Here is a 15,122-nt window from a genome sequence, read left to right as displayed (position 1 = left end):
AGAGAGACTGTAAGAGACGCTGTGACCAGGTGCCCTGGCGAGCTCCCCCTCCCCCCCACCCCCCCTGCGCAAACCTTAAAAAAAAAAAAAAAAAAAAAAAAACTTATCCACCACTTTCTGATTTAAGGCCATTGCTGCCGCCTCCGTTTGCGCCTTCCAGGGCCCAAGAGTTCCCCACTTTGCCCCCAAAGCCTCTCAAAGTGTTGCCTAAGCCTGAGGAAGATAAAAAGTTTTTTAAACAGTGGAGATTTTAAAACAGACTGAGTGCACATTATGCAGTGCTCTTTGGAGAAAACCCCCTCAGGGGGGTCTCACCCAGGCTAAGAAAAAAGCGGACCGGTAAGGGGATTTAGCAACAATTTTAACCCCGGACTTTCGGTTGCTCGGATTCCAAGGGGAGTGGCTGGCCCCCTGCCTGAGGGCATTGTAGGACTTGTGCTAGGGTGTAGCTCGCTTTCTTTTCAAGAAATTTCGGTGGTGTATGGTGTGGTAGATTCTGATTATATTGGAGAAATTATAGTTTTGATCTCGCTGCTTACCAAAACTGTGCAAATTAATAAAGGTCAAAGAATAACACAGTTTTTCCTTTTACCTTATCAGGCAGGAAAAAACTTGACTTCTCAAGCTAAGAGCCACAGAGTGTTTAGATCTAGTGATCTAGCCTTTTGGGTGCAGGAAATTACAGCTCCAAGGCCTTTAAAAGATCTTTTTATTTAAGAAAGTAATGTCAGGGCTATTAGACACAGGAACAGACGTCTCTTAACATTTCTGGAAAAGACTGACCCAGGTCCTGGCCAACACATACTACTGAAAATGAGTTGAGATTAGAGAAACTGGTATGCGGGGTGGGAATGCTGTAGAGAAAAAGGTGAGAGAGAGTTTAAAACCTTAAAGAGTAGTGAGTTCCCCGTTGCTGGAAGTATTCAAGCAAAGATTAGATGGTTGCTTGTCATCTAAAAAGCTATAGATCAGATTTAGGTTACAAAACGATAACTGGAGAAGCCTATATACATGTTGTGCAATACCTCTTTACTTGCTTCTCATATTTAGGTCTGCCAAAACTTTTGAAAACTGATGATGCCCCTTTGAAGCTGCGGAGAGATTGTTTACTAACTTTAAATGATTTACAAAAATTATTAGGGGACATTAATTGGATATGCCCACATTTAAAACTGACTACTGCAGATTTAAAGCCTTTGTTTAATTGCTTAAAAATTGATCCTAATTCCAGTTCTAAGAGAAAGTTGACTAATGAGACAGAGTTAGCTCTTGTTGAAGTGTATGAGACTTTAAATGATCAGTTAATTAGGATTAATACTACCAAAAGATGAGATTAAATTATTCTTCCCACAAAACATACACCTACAGGATGCTTGTGACAAAAAGGCCCATTGGTTCCATCTACCAGTGACCCCAAGAAAAATAGTTTTATCTTATCCCAGCTCAGTGGCACAATTAATTATAAAAGGAGGAAAAAAGAAGTGTGGAACTTTTTAGAAAAGAAGTAGCAAATATAATAATTTCACTCAATAAGGATCAACTGCAAGTCTTTTACGAAATAGTGATAATTGGCAAGTTGCCCTCATAGATTTCAGGGGTCAAATTTTGTTTCATTTGCCCTCAAGCCCCCACAGTCGTTCAAAGTTCAAAAATGTTAGATTGGCAGTTTGAGGATACCTGTGGAACTTTCCAACCGTATGTAGTTCCTACGCTCCCCTTTACCCTGTGGGGGAGGGACGTGCTGTCTCAAATAGGAGATACTCAGAGAAGGGTTTTCTCAATTTCTTAGTTATCAACAGGTGGTACAATTAACAATACTTTATATATCGTTATAAATACGTAATATAAATATATTTGCCTAACTACAGTTTGCCTAATTAGGTATGGGTATAAATAAAATATAATAAAGGTATACCTAATTATATTTATAGATCTATACTTACTTAATTTGTATATAAATCAATATATGTATTATATATATACTGTATAATTAAATGTATATTGCAGTAATATAATGTGTGTGGCTGATATTAATTGGTATGGATTGATGTGCTGTGATGATATATGTTCTGTATGCTGTATAATTATATTATATATGTGTGACATGTATTATTACAGTACATTGGTTTGTGTTGGTTGGTACTGGCTGTGTGCATGTTGTATTGCTGTAATATATATGAATTAATATATTAATTATAAGATTAATTCAAGTATATTGATTTATATATATTGTATGTCAATAAGTTTATACTTGTTGCCATATATAAATACATTTTGCATTTAGGTATATCTGTATACTAAAATGAGATAAGGAGGTTATACATTTATTATTTAAATTTATAGAGACCTAAACTAAACATTAGACCTAAATTAACATATCTCTAAATTTATATTGTTAAAATGTAAATTTTAAAAATTAAATTGACAACTGCTTGACAATTCCTTTGCCATAAAACCCCCATAGGTGTAACTGGGGTGGCCAGACAAAAAATTGTGGTTTTATAGCAAAACGGCCCCCTAGAGTGGGTCCATCTTCCCGCTCAAACTAAAAAGGTAGTGGCTTCTTATCCAGGATTGATAGCTACTTTGATATTAAAGGAAAAAACTGGAACATTGAATTATTTGGTAAAGAGCCATCAGAAATTGTAATTCCATATAATAAGGAACAACTTGTTGCTCTTCTAATGTTTGATAAAAATTGGCAGATTGCTATAGGAAACTATTTTGGTCAAAATTTTTGCATCATTTACCTTCGCATGTTTTGCTGAATTTTATATCCAGACATCCAGTTATTTTTCCTGTCAGATGTAAACAATCTCCTATTCCAAATGCTCAAATAGTTTTTACTGATGGGTCAGCAAACGGTAAAGCCTCCATAGTTACTAAAAATCACCAAAAGGTTTTAGAAACACGGGAAACTTCATCTCAAAGAGCTGAAATAACAGCAGTCATAGAGGCTTTTGCTATGTTTGCAGATGAGGAATTTAACCTTTATTCTGATTCTCAGTATATTGTCAGGTTGTTTCCACACATTCAAACTGCGGTTTTGCCTGAAGGTAAAACTACCATATTTCATTTGTTAAGTAAATTACAGCAACAAATTTGGAAAAGAAATAAAATATTTTTCATTGGACACATTCGGGCTCACTCCAGATTGCCGGGCCCTTAAAATGCCTTTAATGATTTGGCTGACTTGTTAACCAGAAATACAGTGGCTACTGTGATTGAGGAGGCCAGAGCCTCTCACTTACTTTATCATCAATATGCTACTGCTTTAAGATATCAATTCCAAATTCCCAGAGAGGCTGCTCGAGAGATTGTGCGTTCTTGCTTATATTGCCCCACTGTTTATAATAGTCTACCTATGGGAGTTAATCCTCGCGGTCTCAAACCTAACGTACTCTGGCAAATGGATGTAACTCATGTCTCTTCATTTGGAAAACTGTCCTTTGTTCATGTAACTGTAGATACCTTTTCTCATTTTATTATTGCAACTGCTCGTACCAGAGAGGCAGTTAAAGATGTAATACAACATTTCTTTACTTGTTTTTCATATTTGAGACTGCTAAAAGCTCTGAAAACTGACAATGCTCCTGCGTCTAAGTCTTTTTAGGAATTTTGTATAAAGTTTCAAATTAAACATAATACAGGCATCTCTTATAATCCCCAGGGACAGGCCATTGTTGAAAGAGCGCATCAAACATTAAAAATCCAAATTCAAAAACTAAAAGAAGGGGAGTTTAAGTATAGTTCTCCCCATCAAATCTTGCAACTTGCTCTTTTCGTAATAAATATTCTAAATACAGATCTGGCTGGACTACTGCAATGCTTCGTCATTGGTGCCTGGAGCAATTAAATGCAAAACCATTACTCAAATGGAAGGACCTCCTCTCAGGACAATGGAAGGGTCCTGACCCATTATTAACTAGCGGTCGAGGATGTGCTTGTATTTTTCCACAGGATGCAGATTTCTCCAATTTAGATCCAAGACAGGTTGATTCGCCATGTTGCAGACCCCCAGACATCCAGTTCCCCCATTGCTTCGATCACAAAAGAGGAGCCCGCTGGAAGGGGAGGCAAGATAAACATCGAGATCCCGGCGGGACCGACAGGGCTGCTGCAGTGCGAACTCCAACCAGAAAATAATTCTACTTATTCTGTTTTGGCTTGTCTACCCTCTCCTTATGTTTTTCTCTTTACCAATGATTCTGGAAAACTTAATGTACATGTGACTTTCACTGGTGGACCCAATGTAGTGACTTGTGAACAATGCATGCTCTCATCTTGTTTAAACCCTCAATATAATGTTTGCTCCTTTGTAGTGTTACAACGTCCACCTTATCTTATGATGTAACCACTTATTGATATGTTAACTATAGTCTTGCTATGTTACAACAACTACAAGATTTAATGTGATCACGATGATTTGTGGGCTTTACTTATTTTAGGAATATCAGCTTTAATAGCAGCAATTGCTTCTGTTACTGTGGCAGCAATATCATGGACTCAACAAGTGCATACTGCCCAATATGTTGATACCATGTCTAAAAATGTTTCTTTAACTCTACCAACACAGGAAGTTATAGATAGAAAATTGGAGATGAGAGTAGAGGCCTTAAAAGAGGCAATAATGCATATTGGGACTGAGTTACAGGCTTTAAAAGTGAAAATGGCTCTGTCTTGCCACGCTGATTACCGGTGGATATGCGTGACATCTTTAAAGGTAAACGAGACAGATTATGAATGGGAAAAAATCAAAAATCGTATCTCAGGTGTTTGGAACAGCTCTGACATTGGCCTGGACTTAGGGAAATTTCATAATCAAATACAGACCCTGGAACACTCTCAACTGGATTTTACCACCGCTGGAGCAGCTAATGACTTTTTTTTCACCTTCTCTAACTTTTATTTCTGGAAAAAACATTCTGTCTAATATCTTTAGTTCTAATTTTGCTTCTCATAATCATTCTTCCTTGTATTGTCAGGATTCTTCGGCAGAGCATTCAAAAGCTCGAGACTGAGCTGCCTCTGGCTGTTTTAAGAAATAAAAAAGGGGGAGATGCGGGGAGCGAGCTCCGCCTCTGGCAAAGGTCATGAGGAAGGAGGCTTGGCATACGCAAAGGCGGGATCAAGCCTCAGGAGTCTCCCTGGAAATTCTCGAGCAATCTACCCCCAAAACCAGAGTCTGCCTACTTTCTGCTTTGTGCTTTCACCTACACCTCTGACTTTACGGGGGGCTGTCCCCCACTACCTCTCTGAAAAAAGTTAGCTTACAGCTCCAGTTAATAATTCCTGGGTGTGACAGTGTTTAACCTACAAACTCCTTTGGAAATCCTCTAGCCTGCCTGAATAGGTTTTTCCGGCCTCATGTGATTGTTCAGAGCCTCCCAACTGTGAGAGGCAGGAGATGTTCTAAACTGTCTAAACACAGATTCTTTTGAGTAGTTAAAAGATTGATTAGAAATTGTATTGGTGAAGGGATTTTCACTTGTTGGGCCAATGTTTGCTGCTAAGTTTCCATATCCCTTACCTGCTGTGTCCCTGGCAGTGTATTGATTAATATAATTGGTGTAAGTAGTAGCTTTAATGTTTGTAACCTGGGACCCTTGAGTTAATTCTTTTTCTTGTTATAGCCCACCACACCTTTGCTCTGTAGGAATGCAACTTTATCTAATGCTTTTGGAGGGTGGCTCCTGACCAATCACCTTTAGAGAAAAATAAGTTTTCTGAAGAAAAGGTCTTAAAATGTTAACAGACCTCCAGGCCAGAAGATGATGCAAATCACCTAAGCTTTTGCATATGATAAGTTTGCAGGAAGAAAGCCTGGCTTGCTGCCTGACTCTACCCCTTCCCCCATTATCCTCTATGCATAACTTAAGGTATAAAAACTACTTTGGAAAATAAAGTACGGGCCTTGTTCACCGAAACTTGGTCTCACCATGTCGTTCTTTCTCTTACCTTCTGGCTGAATTATTCAGCCTCTTTTCTCCACTGAATTTCCTCACTGAGCTATCCTTATTTCAGCCTCTTTTCTTCACTGAATTTTACTGAGCTATCCTCATTCTATTACTCTTTATATCCTTAATTAACATTTAATTAAGCAATTGTTTCCTGATCTTCGCCTACGCCGTCTCTCCTTCGAATACCCTGGATCAGCCGGGGCTGGTCCCCGGCAATTCATATCTCTGTGTATACATATATGTATATATTATGCCTGGAAGGCTTACAGTTCATGGGGTCTCAATGAGGTGGACATGACTGAGTGACTGAACATGCATTATATGTATATGCATATATATTCTTCATGTTCATTTCTATTATGGTTTATCACAGAATATTGAATATAGTTCACTGGGCTATACAGTGGGACCTTGTTGTTTATCCATCCTATATGTCCTTACAATTAAAATATATACAGTAGAATACTACTACTGAGCCATAAAGAAAAAATGAAATAATGCCATTTGCAGCAACATGAATGGACCTACAGATGAACAGAGCCACTGAACAAGAGGTATGGATGGAACCTATCTGACAATGAACAGACATGTTAAAGCTGGCAGTTTTTGTTTTTTTTTCTCAGATTTCCTTTTTTATTTATTTATTTTTTTTAATTTTATTTTATTTTTTGACTTTACAATATTGTATTGGTTTTGCCATATATCAACATGAATCTGCCACAGGTATACACGTGTTCCCCATTCTGAACCCTCCTCCCTCCTCCCTCCCCATACCATCCCTCTGGGTCATCCCAGTGCACCAGCCCCAAGCATCCAGTATCATGCATCGAACCTGGACTGGCGATTCGTTTCATATATGATATTATACATGTTTCAGTGCCATTCTCCCAAATCATCCCACCCTCTCTCTCTCCCACAGAGTCCAAAAGACTGTTCTATACATCAGTGTCTCTTTTGTACTTTTTATGGAGGAAATTGTTGTATCAAATCTTGTAATTTTGTATAGGTTTGAAAATTTCCATAGTAAAAAAACCTGATTATATAATTAGTTTTCTTAGTAAAAAGATAAAAATCACTAAAAGTCTGTAAGTAGCTGTTTCAGCTTGTGGTTTGAAATACTAATACATCTTTTTTAAAACTAATATCATACTGGTCAGCAAATCTTCACAAAAGGGGAAAAAAAAAAAATATATATATATATATAAAACTTCAATCTGTTCTTTACAGTTGTTACCTCTGGATGTGATAGAAAATGTGGAATTCAAAGTGAAAAAAATACATATTATAGATGCTGTGTGTGTACTTCAAAAACAGGAGAATTTAGAGATTTAATTTAATAGTTTATTGCTCTCTGGTTTATGTTGGTGTGATAAGGGGTTCTATACTGGGATTATTATTTGAGGAAAGAAAATTTCTTTGGTTGAGATATTATGGAAAAAGCAAGAGAGTTCCAGAAAAACATCTATTTCTGCTTTATTGACTGTGCCAAAGCCTTTGACTGTGTGGATCAAAATAAACTGTGGAAAATTCTGAAAGAGATAGGAATACCAGACCACCTGACCAGCCTCTTGAGAAATTTGTATGCAGGTCAGGAAGCAACAGTTAGAACTGGACATGAAACAACAGACTGGTTGCAAATAGGAAAAGGAGTACGTCAAGGCTGTATATTGTCACCCTGTTTATTTAACTTATATGCAGAGTACATCATGAGAAACGCTGGACTGGAAGAAACACAAGCTGGAATCAAGATTGCCGGGAGAAATATCAATAACCTCAGATATGCAGATGACACCACCCTTATGGCAGAAAGTGAAGAGGAACTCAAAAGCCTCTTGATGAAGGTGAAAGTGGAGAGTGAAAAAGTTGGCTTAAAGCTCAACATTCAGAAAATGAAGATCATGGCATCCAGTCCCACTGCTTCATGGGAAATAGATGGGGAAACAGTGGAAACAGTGTCAGACTTTATTTTTCTGGGCTCCAAAATCACTGTGGATGGTGGCTGAAGCCATGAAATTAAAAGACGCTTACTCATTGGAAGGAAAGTTATGACCAACCTAGATAGCATATTGAAAAGCAGAGACATTACTTTGCCAACAAAGGTTCATCTAGTCAAGACTATGGTTTTTCCTGTGGTCATCTATGGATGTGAGAGTTGGACTGTGAAGAAGGCTGAGAGCCAAAGAATTGATGCTTTTTAACTGTGGTGCTGGAGAAGACTCTTGAGAGTCCCTTGGACTGCAAGGAGCTCCAACCAGTCCATTCTAAAGGAGATCAGCCCTGGGATTTCTTTGGAAGTAATGATGCTGAAGCTGAAACTCCAGGACTTTGGCCACCTCATGTGAAGAGCTGACTCATTGGAAAAGACTCTGATGCTGGGAGGGATTGGGGGCAAGAGGAGAAGGGGACGACAGAGGATGAGATGGCTGGATGGCATCACTGACTCGATGGACGTGAGTCTGGGTGAACTCCGGGAGTTGGTGATGGACAGGGAGGCCTGGTGTGCTGCGATTCACGGGGTCATGAAGAGTCGGACACGACTGAGCGACTGAACTGAACTGAACTGAACTCATGATGTAGATTGAGGATATTTATTGTTCTTAGGTCTACACGTAGCAAAGAATAAAGAAAACAACTTAAGGTTTATATATGGCATCCGGTCCAATCACTTCATGCAAATAGATGGGGAAACAATGGAAACAGTGAGAGACTTTATTTGGGGGGCACCAAAATCAGTGCAGATGGTGACTGCAGCCGTGAAATTAAAAGGCCCTTGCTCCTTGGAAGAAAAGATATTATCAACCTGCTGCTGCTGCTGCTAAGTCGCTTCAGTCGTGTCCGACTCTGTGTGACCCCATGGACTGCAGCCTACCAGGCTTCTCCGTCCATGGGATTCTCCAGGCAAGAACACTGGAGTGGGTTGCCATTTCCTTCTCCAATGCATGAAAGTGGAAAGTGAAAGTGAAGTCGCTCAGTCATGTCTGACTCTTAGCGACCCCGTGTACTGCAGCCTACCAGGCTCCCCTATCCATGGGATTTTGCGGGCAACAGTACTGGAGTGGGGTGCCATTGCCTTAGACACCCTACTAAAAAGCAGAGACATTATTTTGCCAACAAAGGTCCTTCTAGTCAAAGCTATGGTTTTTCCAGTAGTCTTACATGAATGTGAGAATTGGAATATAAAGAAAGCTGAGTGCAGAAGAATTGATGCTTTTGAACTTGGACAGCAAGGAGATCCAACCAGTCTATCCAAAAAGTAAATCAGTCCTGAATATTCATTGGAAGGACCGATGGTGAAGCTGAAACTCCAGTACTTTGGCCACTTGATGCTAAGACCTGACTCACTAGAAAAGACCCTCATGCTGGGAGAAATTGAAGGCGAGAGGAGAAGGGACCGACAGAGTATTGGATGTTTGGATGGCATTACTGAAGTGATAGACATGAGTTTGAGTAAGCTTCAGGAGTTGGTGATGGATAGGGAATCCTGGCATCCTGCAGTCCATGGGGCTGCAAAGAGTTGGACATGACTGAGTGACTGAACTGAACTGAATCAAGGATTAGTGATTTCATGATTACATTGTTATAGTTTATTTTTTTATTTTTTAATTAATTTAATAATTTTGATTGAAGGCTAATTACTTCACAGCATTCTAGTTTAAAATAAGACCTATTGTTACCTTTGTCTTTATAGGCTTTTTTTTTTTCTAATTGAAGCTTTCTAATCACAGTTGCACCCTGGAGGGTCAGTGAACCTGGTGCAGTCACGTCTGGGGAATAGTAGGAATTAAGTCCCCAGGGAATAGGGACTGCACTTTATAAAGGCCTACTTCACACATTCAGGTACCCTGGGTATTTCAAGTTTCAGGGGAAGATTTATTCTACAACCAAGTAGGTTAAGAGGTACTGTCGGTCATTTCCATAACCCTCCTTTCCCAAGCCTCTAAACTTTTCACAATTTAAAGGAAAGTAGATGACCCTGCCTAACTCTTCCCCAGCTGGATGAAGCTGACATGTATACACAATAATGAAATATCTGTCTTGGCCCATGCCAAATAAAATATCCTCTTTTACTTCTGCCCAAGACTTGGGTTTCCTTTAGAAGAAAACACTTTATTGATGAAACTGTAGAAGCCAATTCCTAAGGAAGAAGAGCATTTGTATGTGTGAGTGTTGTCTTTCTCTCAGGGGAAACTTTTGATGGTTTAAAAAAATGTAAAAAAGAGACATTTGTGGCTGAAAGTAATTCACAAAATAGGGAAGTTTTGTTTTTTTTTTTAAATTGATGAGGCTGTGTGAGTTTGGCATCTTTTTCCTTTTATTACAAAGAAGAAATATACAAAAAATAAGCCTGATTTCAATGTATGCTCAATGAAAAGTAACTCAGTATCAAAATATCTGTTAATTACCTCTAAAATATCCAAATTGATATTTATCATGGAAGACCAAAGTGAGACCAGAGTTATTATATTACCATAATGGAAATGGGCAAATGATGATCATATCAATATTTTACCATTTTTTTCCATTCTTTTGCCAGAATGGTGATCTGTAGTGCCAGTAGCTCTGTTAAGATGTCTGTTCAGGAAGATAAGTTAGTTAAAACAACACCTTTCACAAGCTAGGTTTTGCCTCCAGCAAGAAGAAAATAAATGAATGGGGGAAAACAGTTTTCATGTAATATATATGTACTTATGTGTAAGTATGTGTGTGTTTGTATATATGCATATGTATGTATATATGTATGTGGTAGTGGTTTAGTTGGTAAGTCGTGTCTGACTCTTGCGACCCTATGGACTATAGCCCACCAGGCTCCTCTGTCCATTGGATTCTCCAGGCAAGAATACTGGAGTGGGTTGACATTTCCTTCTCTTAGGGGCTCTTCCCAACACAGGAATCGAACCTGGGTCTCCTGCATTGCAGGCAAATTTATATATATATATATATATACATACATACACATATAGGCTTCTCTAGTGGCTCAGCAGTAAAGCATCTGCTTGCAGTTCAGGAGCCAAAGGAGATGCAGGTTCGATTCCTGGGCTGGGAAGATTCCCTGGAAGAGGGTACAACAACCCACCAAAGTATTCTTGCCTGGAGAATTCTGTGGACAGAGGACCTTTGCAGACTACAATTCATAGTGTCACAAAGAGTCAGACACAACTGAAGTGACTTAACACACACAAGTATATACACATAGGTGCATGTGTATTATTTTTTTTCTGGAAAACACATTAGGTACAAGTCATTGCATTAAGCTGAGTCAATAGAAAGAGGAGGAAAAGCTAAAAGGACACATTTTCTGACTACTCACAGTAACTTGTTAAAGAACAACAACAAGAAACAAAACTTACCTTTGGGTGAAATGTTTAGGGGAAAAGTAAGGGGTTATTCTTTCTATTTTGCACACTTCATTTTAATTTGCTATGGTGAAAATTTTTTCTTTTTAACTTTACTCCTAAAATTAAAATTAGCTGGTTATCTTCCTTTGCCTCAGAAGTGAAATGAGGCATAGAACTCTCAAAAACCACATCATGCAAGTTGAACATTATGATAGGAATACCATTTCCATATAATTGCTATTTCTCTTGTCAAAGAGATGGCTACCTTTCAAAAGCAGGAGTGCATTCTATTGTTACACTAAAAATTTACCAGATAATTTAGAAAGCATTCCTGATTATAAGTGTTGAAAATAATTAATGTAAAACTATTTGTTATTGTTCACTCACTCAGTCATGTCTGGCTCTTTGTGACCCCATGGGCTGCAGCATGCCAGCCTTCCCTGTCCTTCACTATCCCCTGGAGATTGCTCAAACGTATGTCCATTGAGTAAATGATTATCAAGAACTCTACTTTTTAACATATGTGTATTCTAACTCTAACTACAAGTGTACGTTATCACTTTTAGAAAGTAGCATTTGAAAAGGAATCCAAAACTTGGCTAATTCACAAATAGGAGTATTTAATTGCCTCCATTTTTCCATCCATTGACTATCCTGTTTAGCTTTGTATTATTATATTTAGCATAATGTACATTTTAAAAAATAAAATATATGTCTGTTAAAACAGATAAAGTATTACATATTAAAATTTTACTCCACTGAGAAGTAAATATTGGGAGCAGGATATTTAACAACATCTTTATTCTCTCCATTATTTAATATAACTAAAAATAATCTAAACCTAAAATATCCCATGTTTTTATAAACATTATTTTTATTAAACCTCAATTTTTGGCTTCAGAAAATTATAAATAGTCAAACAGGAGAGTTTAAGAGGGGATATATTTATTTGTTCTGATATTCTGCTAAATGAGCAATAATTTCTCAAGTTAAAACATGCACATTTTGGCATCTGATGACAATTCCTCGCTCCTGATAACTTATCTGTCTTTACCTTGTGTCTTTCCCACAGTTCAGAGACTAGAACAAATGATTGAAGAGAATATTACCAGGGTGATGGAATTCATTCTTTTGGGTTTTTCAGTGCAGAGAGAGATTGAAATCCTTCTCTTTCTTCTCATTTTAGTGGTATATTCTCTGACTCTGGTGGGAAACATTGGCCTGATTTCCATAATCCTATTGGATCCTCACCTTCACACACCCATGTATTTTTTTTTTCTCAGTAATCTGGCCTTTGTGGACTTCTGTTACTCTTCATCAATAGCCCCAAAGTTCCTGGAGACCCTCCTGACCAAGAACAGGTCCATATCTCTCTATGCATGTGTGACACAGCTGGGCTTTTTCCTAAAGTTCTTGGTTTTAGAGATGTTCCTTCTTGCAGTAATGGCATGACTGCTATGTGGCCATCTGCAATCCTCTTCTCTACATGGTGATCATGTCCCAAAAGGTGTGCATGCAACTGGTCGAAGGCTCTTACTGATACAGCTTTTCTGTTGCTTTCCTCCACACAGTTGTTACTTTTTGATTGATTTACTGTGGCCCCAATGCTATTAAGTGATGATGTCCCTTTGATGGCCCTTGCATGCTCAGACACCAGCCTCAAAGAGATCTTGATTTTTATCTTTGCTGGATTCAACATGATCAGCTCTTTGACCACGGTCCTTATTTCTTACCTATACATTGTGGCTGCCATTCTGAGAATCCAATCTGCAGAAGGGAGGCGCAAAGCATTCTCAACCTGTGGTTCTCATCTGACTGCTGTCACTGTATTCTACGGGACTCTGATCTTCATGCATCTGCAGCCCAAATCAAACCATTCCCTTGACACTGACAAAATGGCCTCTGTCTTCTACACAATAGTCATTCCTATGTTGAATCCCATGATCTACAGCCTGAGGAACGAAGAGGTAAAAAATGCCTTGAGGAAAGCTTTTGAAAAATGTTATTTTCTGTCTCTAATATACATTAGAATGTAACTTGTAACACTGACTGTCTTGGAACTATGCCACATGCCGATATGTTGTTTTTATTATCTTTGATAGGTTAATTTTACCATTTTTGTATGAGCAAAATGACGTTGCACATGTGTTCTATTTTTCATATAATTTATAAGTAAGATAAAAGGTTTAAAAGATTATAATGCACATTTTTAACAAATTGCTACTATTTGCATATGTGACACTTGATAGTTTTGGCCTGGATAGTTTCTATTTTACTGATAATAAGATTTAGCCACTGCTTTCAAAAATGCTTCTGTTTTATACATTGTGGAGACAGAAAAAGGGAGGTGGTAAAGGAAGTTTCTTGTCCATCCCCACATCATTCCATGTAGCAGCTGTTCCTCAACTGTATCCTGTCTGCTAAAAATCATTCCTCTCTGCTTCTGACCCCCACTAGATTCACTGTTGGTCACTCTCTGTAATTATTTGGTTCTCATGTTGTTCAAAAAGATGTCATTATTTGCCATGCAGATCTGGGAATCAGGGTCAGCTTTTGGAAAGTCATACTCTCTTTTTCTGTATCAAAACAAAAATGAAGACATTACCCTATATTCCCTCAGCAAAGCTTAAGATCCTTTTATATTTTAGGGATTTGAAGAAATTACAATGGGTTGAAGGGACAGGAAGTGGTAGTGTAAAACCAAGTTATAAATGTGGTTGCTGTCAGATGTCAGGAATTTAGTTTTACGTTGGGATGGTTGTAAAGTGATGTAATCTAAGACCCACTTAAACCATCAACTGGAATGTTTTTTGTTTTTTTTTTTTTAATTTAGATTCAAATATTTGGTGTCTACCATGTGGGTGATATTGTGAGCTATTCTTGTAGGGCAAAATCAAAAACATTCCTGAATATGCTGAACAGTTTGCTATTTTTGGAAATACTGGCCAAAAAAAAACCATGATTGTATAAGTTATTCAGAAACATTTTAGCTTATTTTATCCAAGTTATCTTAGTACACATTTCATTGTTAGATTTCAGATTTATGTGAAGACATCAATATTGCCATGTTAAATTATTTATATTAAACTTTATTTTAATATATGCCTCTATTTTAATATATGCCTTTAATATATGCCATTGTTAAAGCAGCAACAAGGTGTTCTAAGTGGAGGTAAATTGTACAAATTCTTAAAAGAAGCAATGAATTACAATCCTGATTTTCAAGTTCTTAAATCAACTTCTTTCGGAGTCAGGGAGCATAGCTGCAGAGAAATCAATCTTGGAAATCATGACTGTCAATTGCCAAAGATAAAACTCAAGAAAAGAGAACATCTTTGTTGTTGCTATTTTTTTTTAATAATTCCAAAAGTATAATTTAAATAGTTAAAAGCACAGCAGCAAGCTTCTATAGTAAACTGCAGAGTAAGGGCTAAACCTGGGATTGGTGATGTGAGAAGGGTTTAAAGGTCAGTGAATCTTTCAAAAGGAACCCGGTGCCCCTTCTGGGTAGCACACTGGATTCAGGGGAGGTTGCTGCAAAACCACACGTTTACCAAAGAAACTTCAGATACAGTTAAAGAGCTCCCAGAGCAGAAAGGATGATAGCCTGGGAGGCTAAACAAGACTAAAGTAAAACCAAAGTTCTAACATTGAAGCAAAACTGTAAAGAAATATATTAGTTTCATCCATCTGCATTAACAAAGTACCACACACTCATTGACTTAGAACAACAAAAATTATTTTCTCACATTTCTGGAGCCTACAAGTCTGAAGTCAAGGTATTGGCAGAACCATGCTCTCTATGAAGCTCTAGGGGAGGTTCCTT

At 37.9% G+C, this 15,122-nt stretch overlaps 1 pseudogene; it reads left to right on the top strand.

Annotated features, from left to right (window-relative positions):
- The first annotated feature begins 12,385 nt into the window (after positions 1-12,385).
- Positions 12,386-13,332, top strand: LOC139187258 (olfactory receptor 8U3-like; annotated as a pseudogene).
- Positions 13,333-15,122: the final 1,790 nt, after the last annotated feature.

The sequence above is a fragment of the Bos indicus genome, chromosome 15, assembly GCF_029378745.1.
Source record: "Bos indicus isolate NIAB-ARS_2022 breed Sahiwal x Tharparkar chromosome 15, NIAB-ARS_B.indTharparkar_mat_pri_1.0, whole genome shotgun sequence".
Lineage (NCBI taxonomy): Eukaryota > Metazoa > Chordata > Mammalia > Artiodactyla > Bovidae > Bos > Bos indicus.
This window is presented reverse-complemented; position numbering and strand designations above follow the sequence as displayed.